The 19,513-nt window shown below is 37.5% G+C and overlaps 1 pseudogene; it reads right to left on the reverse strand.

Annotated features, from left to right (window-relative positions):
* Window positions 1–9,855: 9,855 nt before the first annotated feature.
* Window positions 9,856–16,407, reverse strand: LOC139361006 (TGF-beta-activated kinase 1 and MAP3K7-binding protein 3-like; annotated as a pseudogene).
* Window positions 16,408–19,513: the final 3,106 nt, after the last annotated feature.

Consider the following 19,513-nt stretch of genomic DNA (forward strand, 5'->3'; position numbering starts at 1 on the left):
TGCAAATCAAAACCACAATGAGATACCATCTCACACCAGTTAGAATGGAGATTAAAAAGTTAGGAAACAACGGTGCTGGAGAGGATGTGGAGAAATAGGAACACTTACACTGTTGGTGGGAGTGTAAACTAGCTCAACCATTGTGGAAGACAGTGTGGCGATTCCTCAAGGATCTAGAGCTAGATACACCATTTGACCCAGCCATCCCATTACTGGGTACGTACCCAAAGGATTATAAATCATGCTGCTATAAAGACTCATGCACACAAATGTTTATTGCATTACTATTCATAATAGCAAAGACTTGGAACCAACCCAAATGTCCATCAATGATAGACTGGATTAAGAAAATGTGGCACATATACACCATGGAATACTATGCAGCCATAAAAAAGGATGAGTTCATGTCCTTCGTAAGGACATGGATGAAGCTGGAAATCATCATTCTGAGTAAACTATCACAAGGACAGAAAACCAAACACTGCATGTTCTCACTCACAGGTGGGAATTGAACAATAAGAACACTTGGACACAGGGTGGGCAACGCCACACACTAGGGCCTGTCATGGGGAGGGGGGGGGGGAGCGATAGCATTAAGAGATATACCTAATATAAATGATGAGTTAATGGGTGCAGCACACCAACATGGCACATGTATATGTATGTGACAAACCTGCATGTTGCGCACATGTACCCTAGAACTTAAAGTATTAAAAAGAAAAAGAAAGAAAAAGAATTTTGATTCCCTTGTATGGTAGGCAGATTCTAAGAAGGCCCCTATTTCAGAAAAAGAGAACTAATAGAAGACATATACCTATATGTACAGAGAGAAAGAGACAAAGACATACAGAGATTTATTAAAAGGAACTGGCTACATGACTATGGAGCCTGATGAGTCCCAAGATCTGTAGTTGGGAAACTGAAAACCCAGCAAAGAAGATGGTATGTTTGCAGTCCAAGTTCAAAGATCTAAGAACCAGGGCCAATGACATAGTTCCAGTTTGATGTCTGGTAGGCTTGAGCCCAGCAAGAGCTGACGTTTGTTTCAGTTTGAGTCAGGAAAGAAAAAAAAAAAAAAAGTTCCAGCCTGAAGGCATTGAGGCAAAAGAAATTCCCTCTTTTTCAAGAAAGAAACAGTCTTTTGTTTTATTCAAGCCTTTCACTGATTGGATGAGGCCCACCTATATTAGAGAGGGCAATCTACTGTAGTCTATTGACTTACATGTTAAAATATCAAAAACATCCTCAAGAAATACTCAGAATAATGTTTGACCACATATCTGGGCATCCTGTGGCCCAGTAAAGTTGCACATAAAATTAACCATTATAGCCCCGGAGACCCCGAGCCCCTGATACACATAAACTTTCTTCCCATTATTCAACCAAACTCTAATCTAGATACTGCTGTAATGGGATTTTGCACATGTAATTATGGTTGTTGATCTTGAGGTAGGACAAGTATCTAGGTAATCCTACCTAATCATATGAGCTCCTTAAAAGGACAGAATTTTCTCCAACTAGTTGTATAAGGGAAGCCAGAACTAAATTCCACCAACAAGAATGAGCTTGGAAGCAAATTTTCTCCTAGAGCCTCTACAGGAGAACCCAGCTGGCGGATGCCTTGATTTCAGCCTCCCAGCACCTGATACATTGAGCAGAGAGCAGCCACACTGTGCCAGATTTCTGACCTACTGGACTGTGAACTAATAAATAAGTGTTGCTTAAAATCCAAAAGATAAAAATAAACAAAAAATAAAAGAGATAAAAATATTCCAAAATAAACAGACACAGAAACAAAGACAAAAGTAAAGGGAATTCATTACCGCTAGATACCTACTACTAGTTTTTTAAGTTAAAATTAAAGGATGATCTAAACAGTAAAACAAACAAATAAAAAACCCCACAAAGATAGGAATGTATAAAAGTAAATCCTAAGGTAAAAACATAAACAAATACAGAATAAATAATACTATAATGTTAGTATGCAAATCACTTTTAATTTTAATGTAAAGTTAAATATGACATTTTTTAATTGTTAATTTTAATTTTTGTAGGCATATAGTAGATGCATGTTTATGGAGTAGATGAAATATTTTGACATAGACATGCAATGCATAAAATGGGGTATACATTCCCTCAAGCATTTATCCTTGGTGTTACAAACAATCAAGTTATACTCTCTTGTTTATTATTAAATGTATAATTATATTATTATTGACCAAATCACTCTGTTGTGTCATCAAATAATAGGTCTTGTTCATTCTTTCTATTTTTGTTTCCTTTTGTTTTGTTTGGATACTCATGAACTATCCCCAGCTCTCTTCCACACCACTCCAAATTACCATTTCCTGCCTCTGATAACCATTCTTTTACTCTCTAGCTCCATAAGCTGAGATAACAGTACTTTAAAATATAACTACAAAAATTTAATGGATATAATTGTGACAAAAATATTACCATGGAAGGAGAAATGTGTAGAATTTGGATGTGATTGAAGTCAACTTAAAATAGAATGTTATAAGATGTTATATGTCAACCCCATTTTTCCTACAAGAAAAAACCCTATAGGTGATACACAAAAGCAAAAGAGGAAGGTATCAAGGAATATCTCTACCAAATAAATAAATAAAGAAAGAAAGAAAGAAAGAAAGAAAGAAAGAAAGAAAGGAAATTAGCAACAGAGGAAAAGAGGAACAAAAGAAACCAAGACAGAAACAATTTTAAAAAGAGAGAGAGAGAAGAGTAAGTCCTTCCTGTTAACACCTTTAAACATGAATGGACTAAACTCCTCAATCAAATGAGGTACGGTGGCTAAAACAAACAAAAAACTCCATTATTAGTTGTCTACAAGACACTCACTTTAGAGTAATAGACACACATAAAGTAATGGGATGAAGAAATATATTACATTGTAACGGTAAGAAAAAGAGAGTAATACTTTCAAGCATGACTTGAAAGTTTATAGCAATAAAATATGCTCTAAAAGGAAAAAAATGGCTAGGCACAGTGGCTCATACTTGTAATCCCATCATTTTGGGAGGCTAAGGTGGGTGGATCACTTGAGGTCAGGAATTCAAGATGAGCCTGGCCAACATGGTGAAACCCTGTCTTTACTAAAAATACAAAAATTAGCTGGGCATGATAACATGGGCCTGTAATCCCAGCCACTCAGGAGGCTGAGGCAGGAGAATTGCTTGACCCCAGGAGGCCAAGGTTGTAGAGAGCAGAGACTGTATCACTGCACTCAAATCTGAGTAACAGAGTGAGACTCTGTCTTAAAAAAATGGAAAAAAAAATTCTCCCTAACTTTATACATGGACTATTAAGGGAGGCAAGGGGAGAGCAAACCATGTCCAAAGTTGGCAGAAGATGGAAATAACAAAAATTAGAGGATAAATAAATAGAAGTTAGAAAATGAAACAATACAGAAAAGTACATGAAACTATGGTTTTTTAAAATAAACAATACTGATGAATCTTAGCTAGACTAAAAGAGAGAAGACTCAAATAAAATTAGAAATAAAGGGAGATATTATAAATTCTCATGTCGCTGATGCCACAAACATAGAATCATAGATAGATTCCTATGAAAAATAACTGCTTGGGTACCAGGCTTAATACCTGGATGACAAAATAATCTTTATAACAAACCCCCATGATACAAGTGTATCCCTGTTAACAAACCTGCACATGTTCCCTTGAACTAAAAAGTTAGAAAAAATTAACATTTTTTAAAACAGAAATAAGACAAGTGTGGTGACTCACACCTGTTATCCCAACAATTTGGGAGGCTAAGGCAGGCAGATTGCTTGAGCCCACAAGTTTAAGACCAGGCTGGGCAATATGGTGAAGCCTTATTTCTTTAAAAAATACAAAAAAAAAAAAAAATTACCTGGCATGGCAATAATGTAGTCTCAGCTGAGAAGGCTGAGACATGAGGATCTCTCAAACCTGGGGAGTAAATGTGGCAGTGAGGTAAGATTGTACCACTGCACTCCAGCATGAGTGACAGAGAGAAGCCCTGTCTCAAAAACACAACAAAAAATAGAAACAGAAAACAAAATCCTAAAATTCATATGGAACCATAAAAGACCACAGATAGCCAAAATGATCTTGAGTATAAAGAAAACAATGCTTGAAGAAGGATACTTCTATTTGCAAAATATATTACAAAACTACAGTAATTAAAATAGTATAATGTTGGCATAAAGACAGATATATGCCCATGGAATAAACTATAGATCAGAAATAAATGCACATATATACAGTCAACTAACACATGAATACTGCTGTTCATATCGTTTTATTACTTAAGGAAAACCCTGAGTAATTAACATATAAAAAATATAGCCATTAACATATAAAATGTTTAAGTCTGGCTACCAGGTAATACAGAAAAAAATTTGAAGCATATACCTGCCCTTTAACAAAAGATATAAAGCACTTACATAGCTAATGTTCTCTTCCACAGAATATGCAAGAAAAACTGTTCTTTTCTTTTTAGGATATATCAGAAAAGTCAAGTAGTTGAAGAACCTGCTTCCTTAGAAGTCATTAAATTAACTGTTTATAATATTATATCTTTTTTCATAGCTTCTGATTAAACAAAACTGCCTCTCAATAGAAACTACCCATTATCAAAAGTATTTATGGAGGAGGGGTTTCAAGATTCACTGTGTAATTTACAGTTACTTGGATTTCTCTCTTGGATCTCTGAGGGTACTTAATTTAGTTAGCTGAACAGCACTTCTGACTTTCTGTCTTACATTATTTTTTCATTCATAAATTCATACAGACCTATATAAGAAGTTCTGAATGCAAATCTTTTTAAGAGCTAACACCTTCCACAGGAGTTAATATAATGCTTGGTTTAGTGGTAGATTGAGAGAAATGATGATTATTACACATCTTTCATATAATTTTTAAAAAAGATTATTCACAGCTATGCATACATTTCTGCAACCACATATATAGCTAGACATATACATATATTCCAAATAAATTAGGTAAATGTATTTGTAACTAACTTTTAAAATACTGCTTGTTAAGAAATTAATGTTTGAAAACATGAAGTTAATACTGTATGATTAGCACAAAAAAGTCAATTTTCTATTAGGTACCCCTACACAAGAGCAAGATAAAGATCAGGCTACCCAGCATTTACTGAAAAATTACTTGATAAAAATATGTGAAGTATATATTATCTTGAAAAATGGAAAAAATAAAACATAGGTAAATTGGACACAGTCACTGAGTGCCAGAGCAATTTTTTTTTTTTTTTTTTTTTTTTTTTTTTGAGACGGAGTCTCGCTGTGTCACCCAGGCTGGAGTGCAGTGGCGCGATCTCGGCTCACTGCAAGCTCCGCCTCCCGGGTTTACGCCATTCTCCTGCCTCAGCCTCCGAGTAGCTGGGACTACAGGCGCCCGCCACCACGCCCGGCTAGTTTTTTGTATTTTTAGTAGAGACGAGGTTTCACCATGTTAGCCAGGATGGTCTCGATCTCCTGACTTCGTGATCCACCCGCCTCGGCCTCCCAAAGTGCTGGGATTACAGGCTTGAGCCACCGCGCCCGGCCGCCAGAGCAATTTTAACTCCAAAACCTATGTACGCGTCCTTCCCACAGTATCATAGCAGCACTGGCAGGCATTGGGTTTACCAGAATTATATGAACCAAAAGGGAATTCTGATTAAATGCTTTATTGTCTGATTAATTCCCACATAATAGATTCCTATATTATGTATGTTCCTAAAGTTAAAAGGAAAAGAAATTTTAGACTTGCTTCAGATTCACATGGGTAAGATTTTTCCAGTATTTTGCAACCTATACTTTTTCTGAATCTTTACAAAGTTAGGCATTGAGCTAAATGTCTTGTATATTATGTTACATAATACTAACAAAACTCTCATGAGATTAATACTGTACCATGCACATTTCATAGGATAAAACAAGTATAATGTTACCTTATTCAAGGACATATCAGTGACATGTAAATTGTAGATGTCGGATTTAATTTTTCATCTGACTCTAAAACCCAATATCTAAAACTGCCCCCAAGCTATGCACTCCCTATAGTCCTTCACTTTACTTTGGGCCCAGAAGTGGAAAAACCTGGGAATGACATTCAAATCTCTCATCTTCCAAATATTGTTATCCACATAAATTAAGTTTTGAAGCTGAATGGTATGAGAGTTCATTACATTATTCTAGAAATTTTATGTATCTTTGAAATTCTCTGTAATAAAAAGTTAAAAATAAGTTAGTTGTGACGTGAATTTCAACTCAATGAAATAAATAAATTATGGTCCAGCATGGTAGTGTCCTCAAAAAACTCTCATTTTCTTTTCTATTGTCTAAAGAAGTCTCATAAACAAAAACTTTGATATAAATCCTATTTTCAGGCCACACATGCTGGCTCATACCTAAACAGTCCCAGAGCTTTTGGAGGATCATGTAAGGCCAGGAGTTCAAGACCAGCCAGGGTAACAGAATGACACCACATTTTTACAAAACTAGATTAATTAAAAATAAATAAAAATTAACATATATAGTACTCCTAGCTACTTATGAGGCTGCAGTAGAAGGACTGCTTAAGCCTAGGAGTTCAAGACTATAGCATGCTATGATTATACTACAACACTCTGGTCTGGTCTGGTCAACAGAGAGATCCTACCTCTGAGACATATAAATAAAATATAAATATAAAAAATATATAAAATATAAAAATATAAGTACTGTTTTCATAATTTTGAAGCACTAACCCATTGTGCATCAGATAGCTTCCTACTACCAACAAAAAGTTTAGTAGGGTCATATTTGGCAGAAATTTTCATATAGTAAGTGCTTGCCATTAGCAAAACAATTTCAGAGGATTATTTTAAAAGAAGTGAGTTCTGGGCTAAGAAAATTTGTTTATACAGGTACTTAATGGACTCAAAGTGCTCAATGAACACAGGTGGATTACCAAATTGGTTATATCCTTCAATGTCTTTCCTAATGAGACAACTGAATTAAGATTTCAAATGGAGAAAAAAAGAAGAGTTGATTGACATTAATACTGCCTTTCATTTATCTTTAAAGATGTCTTTCAGCCAGGTATGGTGACTCACGCCTACAATCCCAGCACTTTGGGAGGCTGAGGCAGGCAGTTCACTTGAGCCCAGGAGTTTGAGATCAGCCTGGCCAAATGGTGAAACCCCAACGCTACTAAAAATAAAAAAATTGGCTGGGCATGGTGGAACATCCCTTGAATCCCAGCTACTCAGGTGGCTGAAGTGCAAAAATCACTTCAATCTAGGAGGCTGAGGTTGCAGTGAGCTGAGATTGTACCACTTCACTATAGCCCAGGTGACAGAGAAAGGCTGTCTCAAAAACAAAACAAACAAAAAGATACCTTTCATTTGAAGACAGTTCTAATTTTACAACTGTTAATGATATCGATGTTTAAAATTTAGTTACTATTAGAAACAGCATTTTTATGTTGTTGAAGATGCCTGTACTCAAGCCTCTTTCTCAAAAACTTCCACTGATTCCCTACTGACAATTCAATAAAGTCCTAAAACCTCAAATTAGGCATATTAATATTTGTTAAGACATTGAAAAATCTTACTTTTGAGCCAGGGAATCATATTCACTGCTTTCTGAAATTCAGTCTGTTTTGATTTCAAGTCACTAATTCACACTCTTTTCCCTTCCAAAAATGCCTTCACCTTTCCTTCTTCCTATTGCAACACTGTCTACAGTTGAGGGCAGTTGTTCCTAACCTCTTCCTCTTGCTCAATGCCTTTCATTTAATAGCCTTACAAAAATCAGATGAAAGTTACAAACCCATGTCACATTGAAACACACAAAATTTTGCATGTAATTTCACAGAATTCATAGGTCCCCTCTGAAGCCATGAATCTCAGTTCAAAATTTTTAAATGAAGACAACTGCATACTGCAGACATACCACAAAAGGCCTGGTGTATATGCCCATTTCTCTAAAGTTATAAAGACCATGAGAGGAGAGAGATAAGGACAGAAATAGACAGAGGGTATGTACAGGCAGACAGATTACTTTGAGGAAGGGCCCTGAAAAAAAAGTAGAGATTATGGTAAGACCCAAAGAAAGAATAAACAGGATTTATATATGCAGGGATGTAGGCTTAGGGCATTATGCCAAGGGAATAATATAGGGAGTGAAAAATGATTGAATGATAAACATTCATCTAGCTGATATGATAGTTTATCAATATCAATAAGTATACATAGCTCTTACGATACTGTATTATAATTATCTGTTGATGCATCTCTTTTTCCAACTAGCAGATACGCTATAAGCACTTAGCACAGTACCTCATTCAAAAACTGTATGCAAAAATGTTAGTTGAGTAAATGTTGAAAGGTGAAATGGTAGGTTCAATCACAGAAATCTTGTGATGTCACAAGATTTTGGGAAGTATTTTAAAAACTATGAATTGCTTAAGAACTTAAACTTCAGCCAGGCACGGTGCCTCGTGCCTATAGTCCCAGCACTTTGGGAGGGCGAGGCAGGTGGATCATGAGGACAGGAGATCGACACCATCCTGGCTAACACAATGAAACCCCGTCTCTACTAAAAAAAAATACAAAAAAGTTAGCCAGGTATGGTGGAGGGTATCTGTCGTCCCAGTTACTTGGGAGGCTGAGGCAGGAAAATGGCATGAACTTGGGAGGTGGAGCTTGCAGTGAGCCAAGATCACGCCACTGCACTCCAGCCTGGGCAACAGAGCAAGACTCCGTCTCAAAAAAAAAAAAAAAAAAAAAAAGGACTTAAAATTCATAAGTATCAACCAACACATAAAATATATATCCCCCTAATATTTTCTTTTCTTTTCTTTTCTTTTCTTTTTTTTTTGAGACGGAGTCTTACTCTGTCGCCCAGGCTGGAGTGCAGTAGCTGGATCTTGGCTCACTGCAAGCTCTGCCTCCCGGGTTTACGCCATTCTCCTGCCTCAGCCTCCCGAGTAGCTGGGACCACAGGCGCCCGCCATCTCGGCAGGCTAGTTTTTTTGTATTTTTTGGTAGAGATGGGGTTTCACCGTGTTAGCCAGGATGGTCTCCATCTCCTGACCTCATGATTCGCCCGCCTGGGCCTCCCAAAGTGCTGGGATTACAGGCTTGAGCCACCGCGCCCGGCCAATATTTTCATTAGACTAATTCCTCTTATAAATTTTAACAATACTCTAAAATCCAGTTTTTAAAATTACTTATATTAAATAAAATTCAGAAGCATTAAAAATAGTTTATGGCAATACATCTTTCAAATTCATGCTGGTCTCTTTTTAACTCTTTGGAAAAGAATATTAAACTTCAAGCTGGATGCAGTGGCTCACGCTTGTAATCTCAACACTTTGGAAAACAGAGGTGGATAGATCACTTGAGGTCAGGAGTACGAGAGCAGTCTGGTGAATATGGTTAAACTGTCTCTATTAAAAACAAAAAAAATTAGTCAGGCATGGTGGAGCACCCCTGTAATCCCAGCTACTTGAGAGGCTCATGTGAGAATTACTTGAACCCAGGAGGCAGAAGTTGCGGTGAGCTAAGATCGCACCACTGCACTGACTGAGCAACAGAGCAAGAACCCCCCTCAAAAAAGAAAAGCCTAGAAGAAATAAATTCAAGGAGAATAACAAATAATATCTCCAGTCTCTATCTTGGTCAAGTTTCAGTCTTCATTTCTATTTTTAATGAAAGCAATTTATAAAAATAATATGTTGTATATTGATTATATGTGTATAGAATCACTCACACGCAAAATAAGCCATCAAGTTATTGTGACAAAAAGCATTGTTTTCAACCACTATGCAGGAAGTAAATACTAAAAAATAAAATTGCCTAGACAGTTAATATCCTCATCTTCCTTCCAATACATTCCAACAAATCACTTACCGTTGGGATCACAGTAGTGCAGCTGACCCTTCTTAGCCATCTGTGCATCAGGTCATGCTCCATGTCATTAACTTCAGCCTTTAATAGCTCTAGCTCCCCTTTCTCAAGTTGCAGTTGCTTTGCTAACCTCTCCATCCTTGCTTGTTGATGTAACAGCAAGGCTCTATAGCATTAAAGATAGGGCGCTTGCAGAGGATAACACTGAAAAAGTTACCTGGAAATTATGTATAAAATAATAATAAGAAATCCTATCATCTAACTTTAATTGGCATTTGCTCAAATTTCTTTCAAGTTTTATCCTACTTATATGGAATAGAACTAGATAGTCCAAAATGTAACTGCTGCACCTATACATCCATGTAGTTATGTGATATTTTCAATCAGATTCTTTCAAACTGTGTGTATATTTTAAAAAGGCCCAATATCACACATATTAGTATGTTCATTCTAATTCCACTTCTACCTTATAATTATCGTTACCCCTTTCAGGACTATTTTCCCCCAAAGTTTAAATTCTTTCACTTTGATGAAGATTATACTCCCTCTAAAAATGTATTTTCCCCTCTCTGAAGTCTGTACTTTTGACAACATACATTTGACTCATTGGCATCTTTCTCTCATTATCCTGAGAAGTGTTTTAGGTTTTCTCATGCTGGATTTTTCATAAGAAAAATGTATAGGACTTTGTATGTAAGTAAATTTATAGATGACTCTAAAGGACTTGCCTTATCCTTATAAATTATGTTGTTCAACATTTAATAAATATTAAACAAACTTAATAGTGAATATAAATAACTTTTATTTTGAATAAGAATTTTTCACTTCACCACAAAGATTGAATTTCATAAAACAATTAAAATTCACCCTGTATGTAGGCATAGTCATCTGATTCAGAACTAGAACTCTGATATTTCTGACTTTTTTTTTTTCCTCCAGGGCCTGGAGTCACTAAAATTGGCTGAATAGGTTCTGGCCAAATATTCATTTTGGTCCACTAAATTTTAAATATTTTCAGTTGTTGCTCCACCTACAGTAATTTTTAAAACTGCAGATAGTTGTGGTATTATCTGAGGAGACTGTGATAGGGCACACGAAGGTCCACTTCATTGTGTATATGTAATGGGCATGGGATTCACATTCATTGAAAGCTTTGATTGGCTATACATTCCCCTTGAAGAAGAACTTCAAGGTGTTACAGTGCCTGCATAGAGAAAATGCCAATTACCATGAAGCAAGTTGATTACTGATGGGTGAAAGACTCCTATTAACTGCTGTTCCAGGTCTTTGAGAAGGTTCAACTGTAATTTTTATCCTTTTCATGAATCCTCTGGGTGAGCTAAATGTTGTGTATGGGATACATGCTACTGAATGATTTCACTGTTTCTGACAGCCAGGAGGTCCTGACTAGGTGGCAAGAAGACATGAGCACTTGGGTGGCCCAACTGGGAAGACTGTGCTTGATGCTGAGGAGAGCTGAAGGGTGAAGAACATTGAGAAGTAGGTGGTGGCTGGTAAGCTGATTGAGAGATCTGCTGTTTGTGAGAATACTGAGATGGCTGATAGTTCTGTTGATGTGGATAAACAGGTAAAGCATACTGGCTATAATGAGGCAGTGGGCCCTGTAGTGAGGACTGCCATGGCGTACTGTGACAGGTGCGCCTCACACAAATAGAAGCAGGAGAACCATAGATATTTCTTGGAATTTGTAAACCTCTTGGTACCATCTGTCCAGAAGCAAGGTTTTGAGATCCTGCAATGGTAACAGGATTTGTACTATACTGAGGAATATGTACAAATGAAGGAGGAGGAGGTGGTGGTGATAGTGAAGATCTTTGCATAGCAGATAGATTCATTTCCATTTGCATGGAAAATGACTGTTGAGGTGGCTGTGAAGAAGGAATACCTGCATTTCTGTACTGTTCAATCATAAAAATTAAATTATAGTTGTAAGTGGCAGTTACAACAGCTGGAGCTTAGTCTTTGAACTACATATATACACTGTTTTACCTACTCTTTGGTGTAGATCAATATGCCCATCACTTGAGCTATGTACCAGCATTTGTCCACCATTAAGTTGAGCTCCATTTCCTGGGTGATAACCACTAGAAGACTGAATACCCAAGTTAATATACAAATGGTAATTTCTATTCATCTTGTCATTTGGACTATGGTATTCCAAATATAAATATTTGTTACTCTCCTGGAAAAGGGCTTGGCAACAGGCATCAAGGTTATTACTGTTCTGAGAGGGAAAAATGACAAAAACTAATACTAAAAAAACTGAAAATAGGGAAAATCACTCTTTGACTAACAGAAAAATTCAATTGTCTTAGAGTAAATAAAAATACTGGTTTCATCATAAAAAACTTCAAACTCATTGATCCCATAAAAGATATCAAAGTATTCATACACTTTACAAACACTTAACTTACATTAGTTTACTTGTATAGCAGATTTATATTACATTACACTACTGCTAGAGAAATGTTACAAACACTGGAAAAACTGCTAATAAATAGTCTCTCAACAAGTTTTCTGATTCCAGGTATAAGACTAATTTTACATTTGTTACATCTCTATAAACTGAAATACTGAAGTAATCTTAGATTCACCACAATTGCTGCATTATATAAATAACATCCTTTATTAATATTTAAACTGGCAAACATAAAAATTACCATGCTTTAGTTTTCAAAAACCCAAAAGGAAAAAAAAATTACAATGAAATCCCAAGTAAAAAAATCAAAATTCTAAAGCAGTCTTCACTTTTTAAAACTACATTTACCCCACTACCTAAATTCAGTTGTCTTCATGCTTACAACAGATTTAAGTTAAGCAAAACAATCAATGACAACAACAAAATCAACGTTTTTATCAACTCTGCCACAATTAGGGCAATTTAGCAGTAAAACTTATCTCTATTATTTTAACAAAACTCATGCATCCGGAGTTTTGAATTTTTCTTTCCCATTAAGAAATGGCTTGGTATTCTTTCAAAATCATTTACTATCTTGAATTGTTTAAAATTATCCATTTAGAACAATTCATCATGTTGGATATAAAAAAGCTCTGGAAATAAATGCCTGGTGCTGCAAAGTGAAACCAGAACTCAGGCAAAAGTTTTCTCAGCAAGGCAATTTACCTCTGCAGAAGGGTTCCACTCACATCAATCAAGATTGCAAGAGCACAGGGAACAAAGGAGAACAGGGGATTTTTATCTCTGATGAATGGTCCTTACCTCTGTCACTTCCCCATGGGCTGGGGTTGGACTGCACAATCTGAGCTGACCTGCTTGGCTACTTGCAAATATATTTCTAAATATGGAAGGAAAGAGGGACATGAGGGACAGTGGTGAAGCATGTGAGATGTGAAGTTTTGGGGGAACAATGGGTACATGTAACCAAGGGAAGAGATGTGAGTTACTGATTAGAGCTGTCAGGAAGTGGGTGGGCTTTTTACAGTAACTAGCAGGCATGTAGAACAAGAAAGTTAGGTTTGGGAACAAAGAACAAGGCAGTTAACAGGCTAAACCTTTGAAGAGAAACTCAGAAAAATTAATTGTATCTTACAATCACAGCAAGGCAAAATTTTTCATGATTTATGTGTGTGTTCATGGTTAAGCATGTGTGTGTGTGTGAGGGCTCCCTCTGTTGCCCAAGCTAGAGTGCCATGGTACAACATAGCTCTCCACAGGCTCAAACTCCTGGGTTCAAGTGATCCTCATAACTCAGGCTTCTGAGTTGCTGGGATTACAGGTGTGGGCATTAGGCCTGGCTCCAAAATATTAGAAATTTTGTACAACAATAGTCACAAGAAAAATTTCTCCATTCAAGAATTTAAGAAGTCTTATAAAACAGTTTTCTACTAAAATGAGAAATACAAACTATTTTATTAATCTTAGAATATTTATTTCTCAGATTTATTTGCATGATTTTCAAATGACATGAGAAAGTTATCATATTTCTTAAATTGCAACAACTACTTTTTTCTAGGATGAAACATTTTTATGCCCTAAAGGATTGCCTACTCTGATTAATTTCACATTTACACACGCAGAAAAACATATCTAGAAATTTACATAGTTTGACTACAGGCACTTAAGTAACTGGATAGTTTCCTGACTCCCAGTATCCTTTCCATTATAATACAGTAATTGTCAAAGACAATGTTAGGTCAAAAGTAAAGTACTATACTGGGGGAAGTAAAAGAAGGGTAAGTCACATAAACCTTTGTAAAACATATTCTCTTAAAGCTCAAGAATTGATTTTGTGACTGGGTACAGTTAATCCCAGCACTTTGGGACGCTCAGGCAGGTGGATCATGAATTCAGGAGATTGAGACAATCTTGGCCAACATGGTGAAACCCCATCTGTACTAAATATATAAAAATTAGCTGGGCATAGTGCCACATGCTGGTGGATGCCTGTATTCTCAGCTACTCAAGTGGCTGAGGCAGAAGAATCACTTGAACCTGGGTGTCACATATATCTGTGTGAAGAGACCACCAAACAGGTTTTGTGTGAGCAATAAAGCTTTTTAATCACTTGGGTGCAGGTGGACTGAGTCCAAAAAAGAAGTCAGCAAAGGGAGATGGGGTGGGGCAGTCTTACAGGGTATGTAGTGGAAAATTACAGTCAAAGGGTTTTTTTTCTCTTGTGGGCAGGGGCAGGGGTTACAAGGTGCTCAGTGGGGAGCTTCTGATACTCATTGTCCAGAAGAAGATCAATTGATCAGTTAGAGTGGGCCAGGAACAAATCACCATGATAGAATGTCATCAGTTAAAGCAGGAACTGTCCATTTTCACTTACTTTGTGGTTCTTCAGTTGCTTCAGGCCATCAGGATATGTACGTGCAGGCTTGGGCTCACAGGCCTGACACTGGGAAGTGGAGGTTGCAGTGACCCAAGACTGCACCACTGCATTCCAGTCTGGCAATAGAGTGAGACTCCACCTCACAAAAAAAAAAAAAAAAAAAAAAACATTGTCAGAACTTCAAAACAATATATATTTTCCCTATAAAGCTTTAAGTACTTTTAAAATACTTTCTAAATAACATGGAAAAGTATTAGGTGAAGTTTAAGAAGACTATAATCATAATTCAAAGATCTGGTTTTTTCTGAATATTTTTGAAAACCATACTAATAAAAGAAGAATAACTAGACATTAAAAAGAAATTTTAGGATCAACGGATTCAAGTTAGTTGTCAACAAGAAAATGTTGAGAGGTGACAGCATATTGACAGCCCGTGCTCACTCTGGGCACCTCCTTGGGTCTTGGCGCCCACTCTGGCTGTGCGTGAGGAGGCCTTCAGCCTGCCCGGGCACTGTGAGAGCCCCTCTCTGGGCTGGCCAAGGCTGGAGCTGGCTCCCTCTGCTTGCAGGGAGGTGTTAAGGGAGAAGCCCAGGTGGGAACTGGGACTGCACCTGGCGCTCACTGGCTGGCATGAGTTCTGGCAGGTGTGGGCTCCACAGGCCCCACACTTGGAGCCACTGGCCAGTGCCACCGGCCCAGGGCCAGCAGCTGTAGAGGGTGTGCCCGGTTCCACAGCACTGCTGACCTGCCTGGGCCATGCTCGAATTCTCGCTGGGCCTCAGCTGCCTGAGGGCTTGGGAAGGGCAGGGAAGGGCTTGGGACCTGCAGCCTGCCACGCCCAGGCCCCCACACAGTGGGCTACCACGTGCCTTAGCCTCCCTGGCCGGTGCCCCCTCCTGCTCTGCTGTGGCACTTCCTCCCATGGACCACCCAAGGACTGAGGAGTGCAGGCACATGGCACTGGACTGGCTGGGGGGGCTCCCCTGCAGCCATGGTGGGGGATCCACTAGGTGAAGCCAGCTGTGTTCCTGAGTCAGTGGGGACTTGGAGAACTTTTATGTCTAGCTGGAGGATTGTATATGCACCAATCAGCACTCTGTGTCTAGCTCAGGGTTTTTAAACACACCAATCAGCACCCTGTGTCTAGCTCAATGTTTGTAAATTCACCAATCAGTGTTCTGTGTCTAGCTAATCTAGTGGGGATTTGGAGAACTTTTATGTCTAGCTAGAGGATTGTAAACACCAATCAGTACCCTGTTCTATGGACCAATCAGCGCTCTGTAAAATGAACTAATCAGCAGGATGTGGGTGGGGCCAGATAAGGAAATAAAAGCAGGCTGCCCAAAACGGCAGTGGAAACCCCCTGCGGTACGCTTTCATACTATGAAGGCTTTGTTCGTTTGCTCTTTGCAATAAATGTTGCTGCTGCTTACTCTTTGAGTGGGCACTGATTTTATAAACTGTAGCACTCACCATGAAGATCTGTAGCTTCACTCCTGAAGCCATCAAGACCACGAACCAATTGGGAAGAATGAACAACTCCAGACGCACTGCCTTTAAGAGCTGTAACACTGACCACAAAGGTCTGCAGCTTCACGCTTGAAGTCAGCCAGACCATGAACCCACCAGAAGGAAGAAACTGTGGACACATGTGACCATCTGAAAGAACAAACTCCAGACACACCATCTTTAAGAACTGTAACCCTCACTGTCATTGCCTGCGACTTAATTCTTGAATTCAGCGAGACCAAGAACCCGCAAATTCCAGACACAATGTCACTGTTAGAAACCCGAAGGAAAACACATCTAATTAGGAAACTACTGAAATATGAGTTTCACTTAAAATCTAAATCAATTGTGGAAGCACTATTAAGTAATATACCTATTAATAAGCATGTATTTTAATGTTTTGTCAGTGAATTGATCTAAATAATAATATTGCAAAAAAGAGACAAAGTTTGTATCTGTCAGCCTATTCAATATGTATCTGTAAAGTAATAAATTATTTTTTCCCACAAAGAAAATTTGAAAATACATATTCAAGATATTTAAATACTATCTGTATGAAAGTGCTGTAAAAGAAAAAAAATCACAGTCTGTAATAAGCTGCTAAACTTAAGACTGCATTCTTTTCTTAAAATGGATAATCAATTTATTAAAAAGCAAAAAATAAAATTATTTAGGTTGGTAAAGAGGTCAAGGTTTTTGTGAAAAATAACAGATTCTTCAAAATAATCTTGGATTAGAAAACGAAAGCCCAGAGAGGCATGAAGAGTTATACATTAAATGTAAACTATTAAATCTTATATATATTTTGGAAATAGAGAAACTTCCCCAAGCAAATAGGTGCTAAGTCTCCAAGTTAATATACTCTGTTAGTCCCAGGGAGGGGAAAAAGTAAACAACTTAGCACACTATTTGAATACAGTAAGTTATCCCATTCCTTTAGTTTGGTTAAGTGAGATGAAACTCTGGGCCATGAAAAAGTTGTTGACAACAATGGTCTAAATAATAAAAACAAAGTCAGAAGTATTTCATGCCCTAGGATGAGGAAAATGATTGCAAGGACAGTAGGTTAAATGAGAAACCCCACTTATGCTTAGTTTCAATCCACCTAATCCTTTGCTTTTTTGAGAGACCAAATCATGCAACAAGTAATGACTAAGATTCAGACTGGGGATTTTAAAAAAGGCATATTAACACAAAAACTGTAAGTCCAAGGTCTACACCTAGTAAAAAGGCTTGCAAAATAGCAAAAGGTTTATGTTAGATCCTGAGTTGCTCGAACTATAGTAAGGTAAAGTTTTAAGATGACAAATGTCTGCATGTAAGGAAAAAAAATAGGTAAAAGTACAAATCACAACATTTAAAAAAAAATCCTCGAAAAAGAGATTGTTGTCCCTTTAGGGAGAGCACAAATTCTGTTCCAGAGATGAACTATTTGAGTGAATGAAAATAAGCAAAGAGAGCAAAGAGCAGGTTTAGAGTCATATATTAAAAAGTATTTATTTTTCTCATAACAGTGTGAAATATATATCTTGGGACCCTTCAAGCTGGGAACTGCTCAGGCCATATCTGCCTTCCATTCTATTCAAAGTCTATTCAAAGTCTATTCTATTCAAAGTCTGCTCACAGAGACAGATGCATATTCTGATTGCCTCCTTTGGAAAGACTTAACAGAAACTCAAAAGAATGTAGCCATCTGTCTCACACCTAGCTGTGACCTGCAAGCTCCCAGTGGTGGGTGGGAGGGAAAGTACATGGAAGGTGGGGAGGGGCGGGGGGCTTGTTTTGAGTTATCTCTGCCTTTCCAGACAGAACTAATGTACATATTATATTGTTTATTATATTATATTATATTATATTATATTATATTATATTATATTTATTATATTGATGCCTCATGTCTTCCTAAAATGTGTAAAACCAAGCCATGCCCTGACTACCCTGGGCACGTATCTTCAGGATTTCTTGAGGCTGTGTCACAGGTGTGTCCTCAACCTTGGCAAAATAAAATTTCTAAATTAACTGAGACGTATCTCAAATTTTGGAGGTTCACATTTTGGTAACCACAAAGGGATTGTGAGTAGAGATGCCCCTGACCTTTGACAAAACTCCTATTGGTGCTTGGAACCAGCTTGAGCTAATTTTATGGCTGAAACAAATATGACAATTTGCTGAGGTCTGATTCCAGAGAGTCCCTGATTTCCCAAAATCTGATGAAGATTTTGCTGTACAACTCCACTTTTTTTTTTTTTTTTTTTTTTTTTTTTTGGAGTTTTACTTGCTTCCAACACAAGGAAGGCATTTTTTCCTGCTTCTGTGATGATGGAAGGCAAGCAATTCCTTTATGGAATCTGAGCTCCATTTCAAAAAGAAAGATGAGTTTGGATTTTTTTCCTGCTTCCAGGATGGTAGAGAGCAGTTTACAGCCTAACATCCATCAATAGGTAAAAAAACTAGTTTGGGATTGTGTCTTGCAGACTATTTTTAAGCAACTAAAGTTAGCATTGTTAGATATGAGTTCTAAATTTCTTTTCAAAGTGTAGCAGGACCAGTCACAGACAAAACCTCTCAGACACTGGTTTTAATCAGCTGGGAGCATCTGTAGACTCATGTCTCAATGTCTGAGCTCTCTGAAGTAAAGATTCCTGTCCCTTTTAAGGGCTTACAACTCTAAGGGGTCACATGAAATGGTCTTCAAGCAGGGATATGTGACTGAGGGCTACATGCATCAGTGATGGGGGCTAGCATAACAGAACAGAAAGTTTCACAATGCTTACTCATACAATGTCTGGAATCTATAGGTAACACAAGTGGTTAGATTGGGAGTTAATCTTTAACTACCATGCCTGATTTTTGGTGCCAAGCCTTCCGGCTGTTGATGTCCCTTCTGCTTCTTTTTAACTTTTTGCTTTTTTTTTTTTTTTTGAAACAGGAGACAATAGGACAGGTGGTCTACTTCCTTATTTCCCCCTGTGAGAATCTCACTTATTAGTGGGAATTCTGACTTTTATCTTCACTATCTAGGTCTTTCTGTGAGACAGATCGACAGTGATTCATGTAGTACATTTGCACTGAAGTATTTTGGTGAACTAAAATCATGAAAAAGATTCTCATTATTTGAAGGAGCAAAGGCAGCAAGCAGGGGAGCAACAAGAAGGTTCCTATTACTAAAGCATCAATGTGTCAGCATGTTCCATTCTTTGCCTTCTACTTTTAAATGTAACTTCCTCAACAAGCAACCTTTTTTGATTACCTGCTCCACCCTGACTCATTTCAATCACCTCCTC

This window comes from Macaca nemestrina, chromosome Y, assembly GCF_043159975.1.
Source record: "Macaca nemestrina isolate mMacNem1 chromosome Y, mMacNem.hap1, whole genome shotgun sequence".
In the NCBI taxonomy this organism is placed as follows: Eukaryota; Metazoa; Chordata; class Mammalia; order Primates; family Cercopithecidae; genus Macaca; species Macaca nemestrina.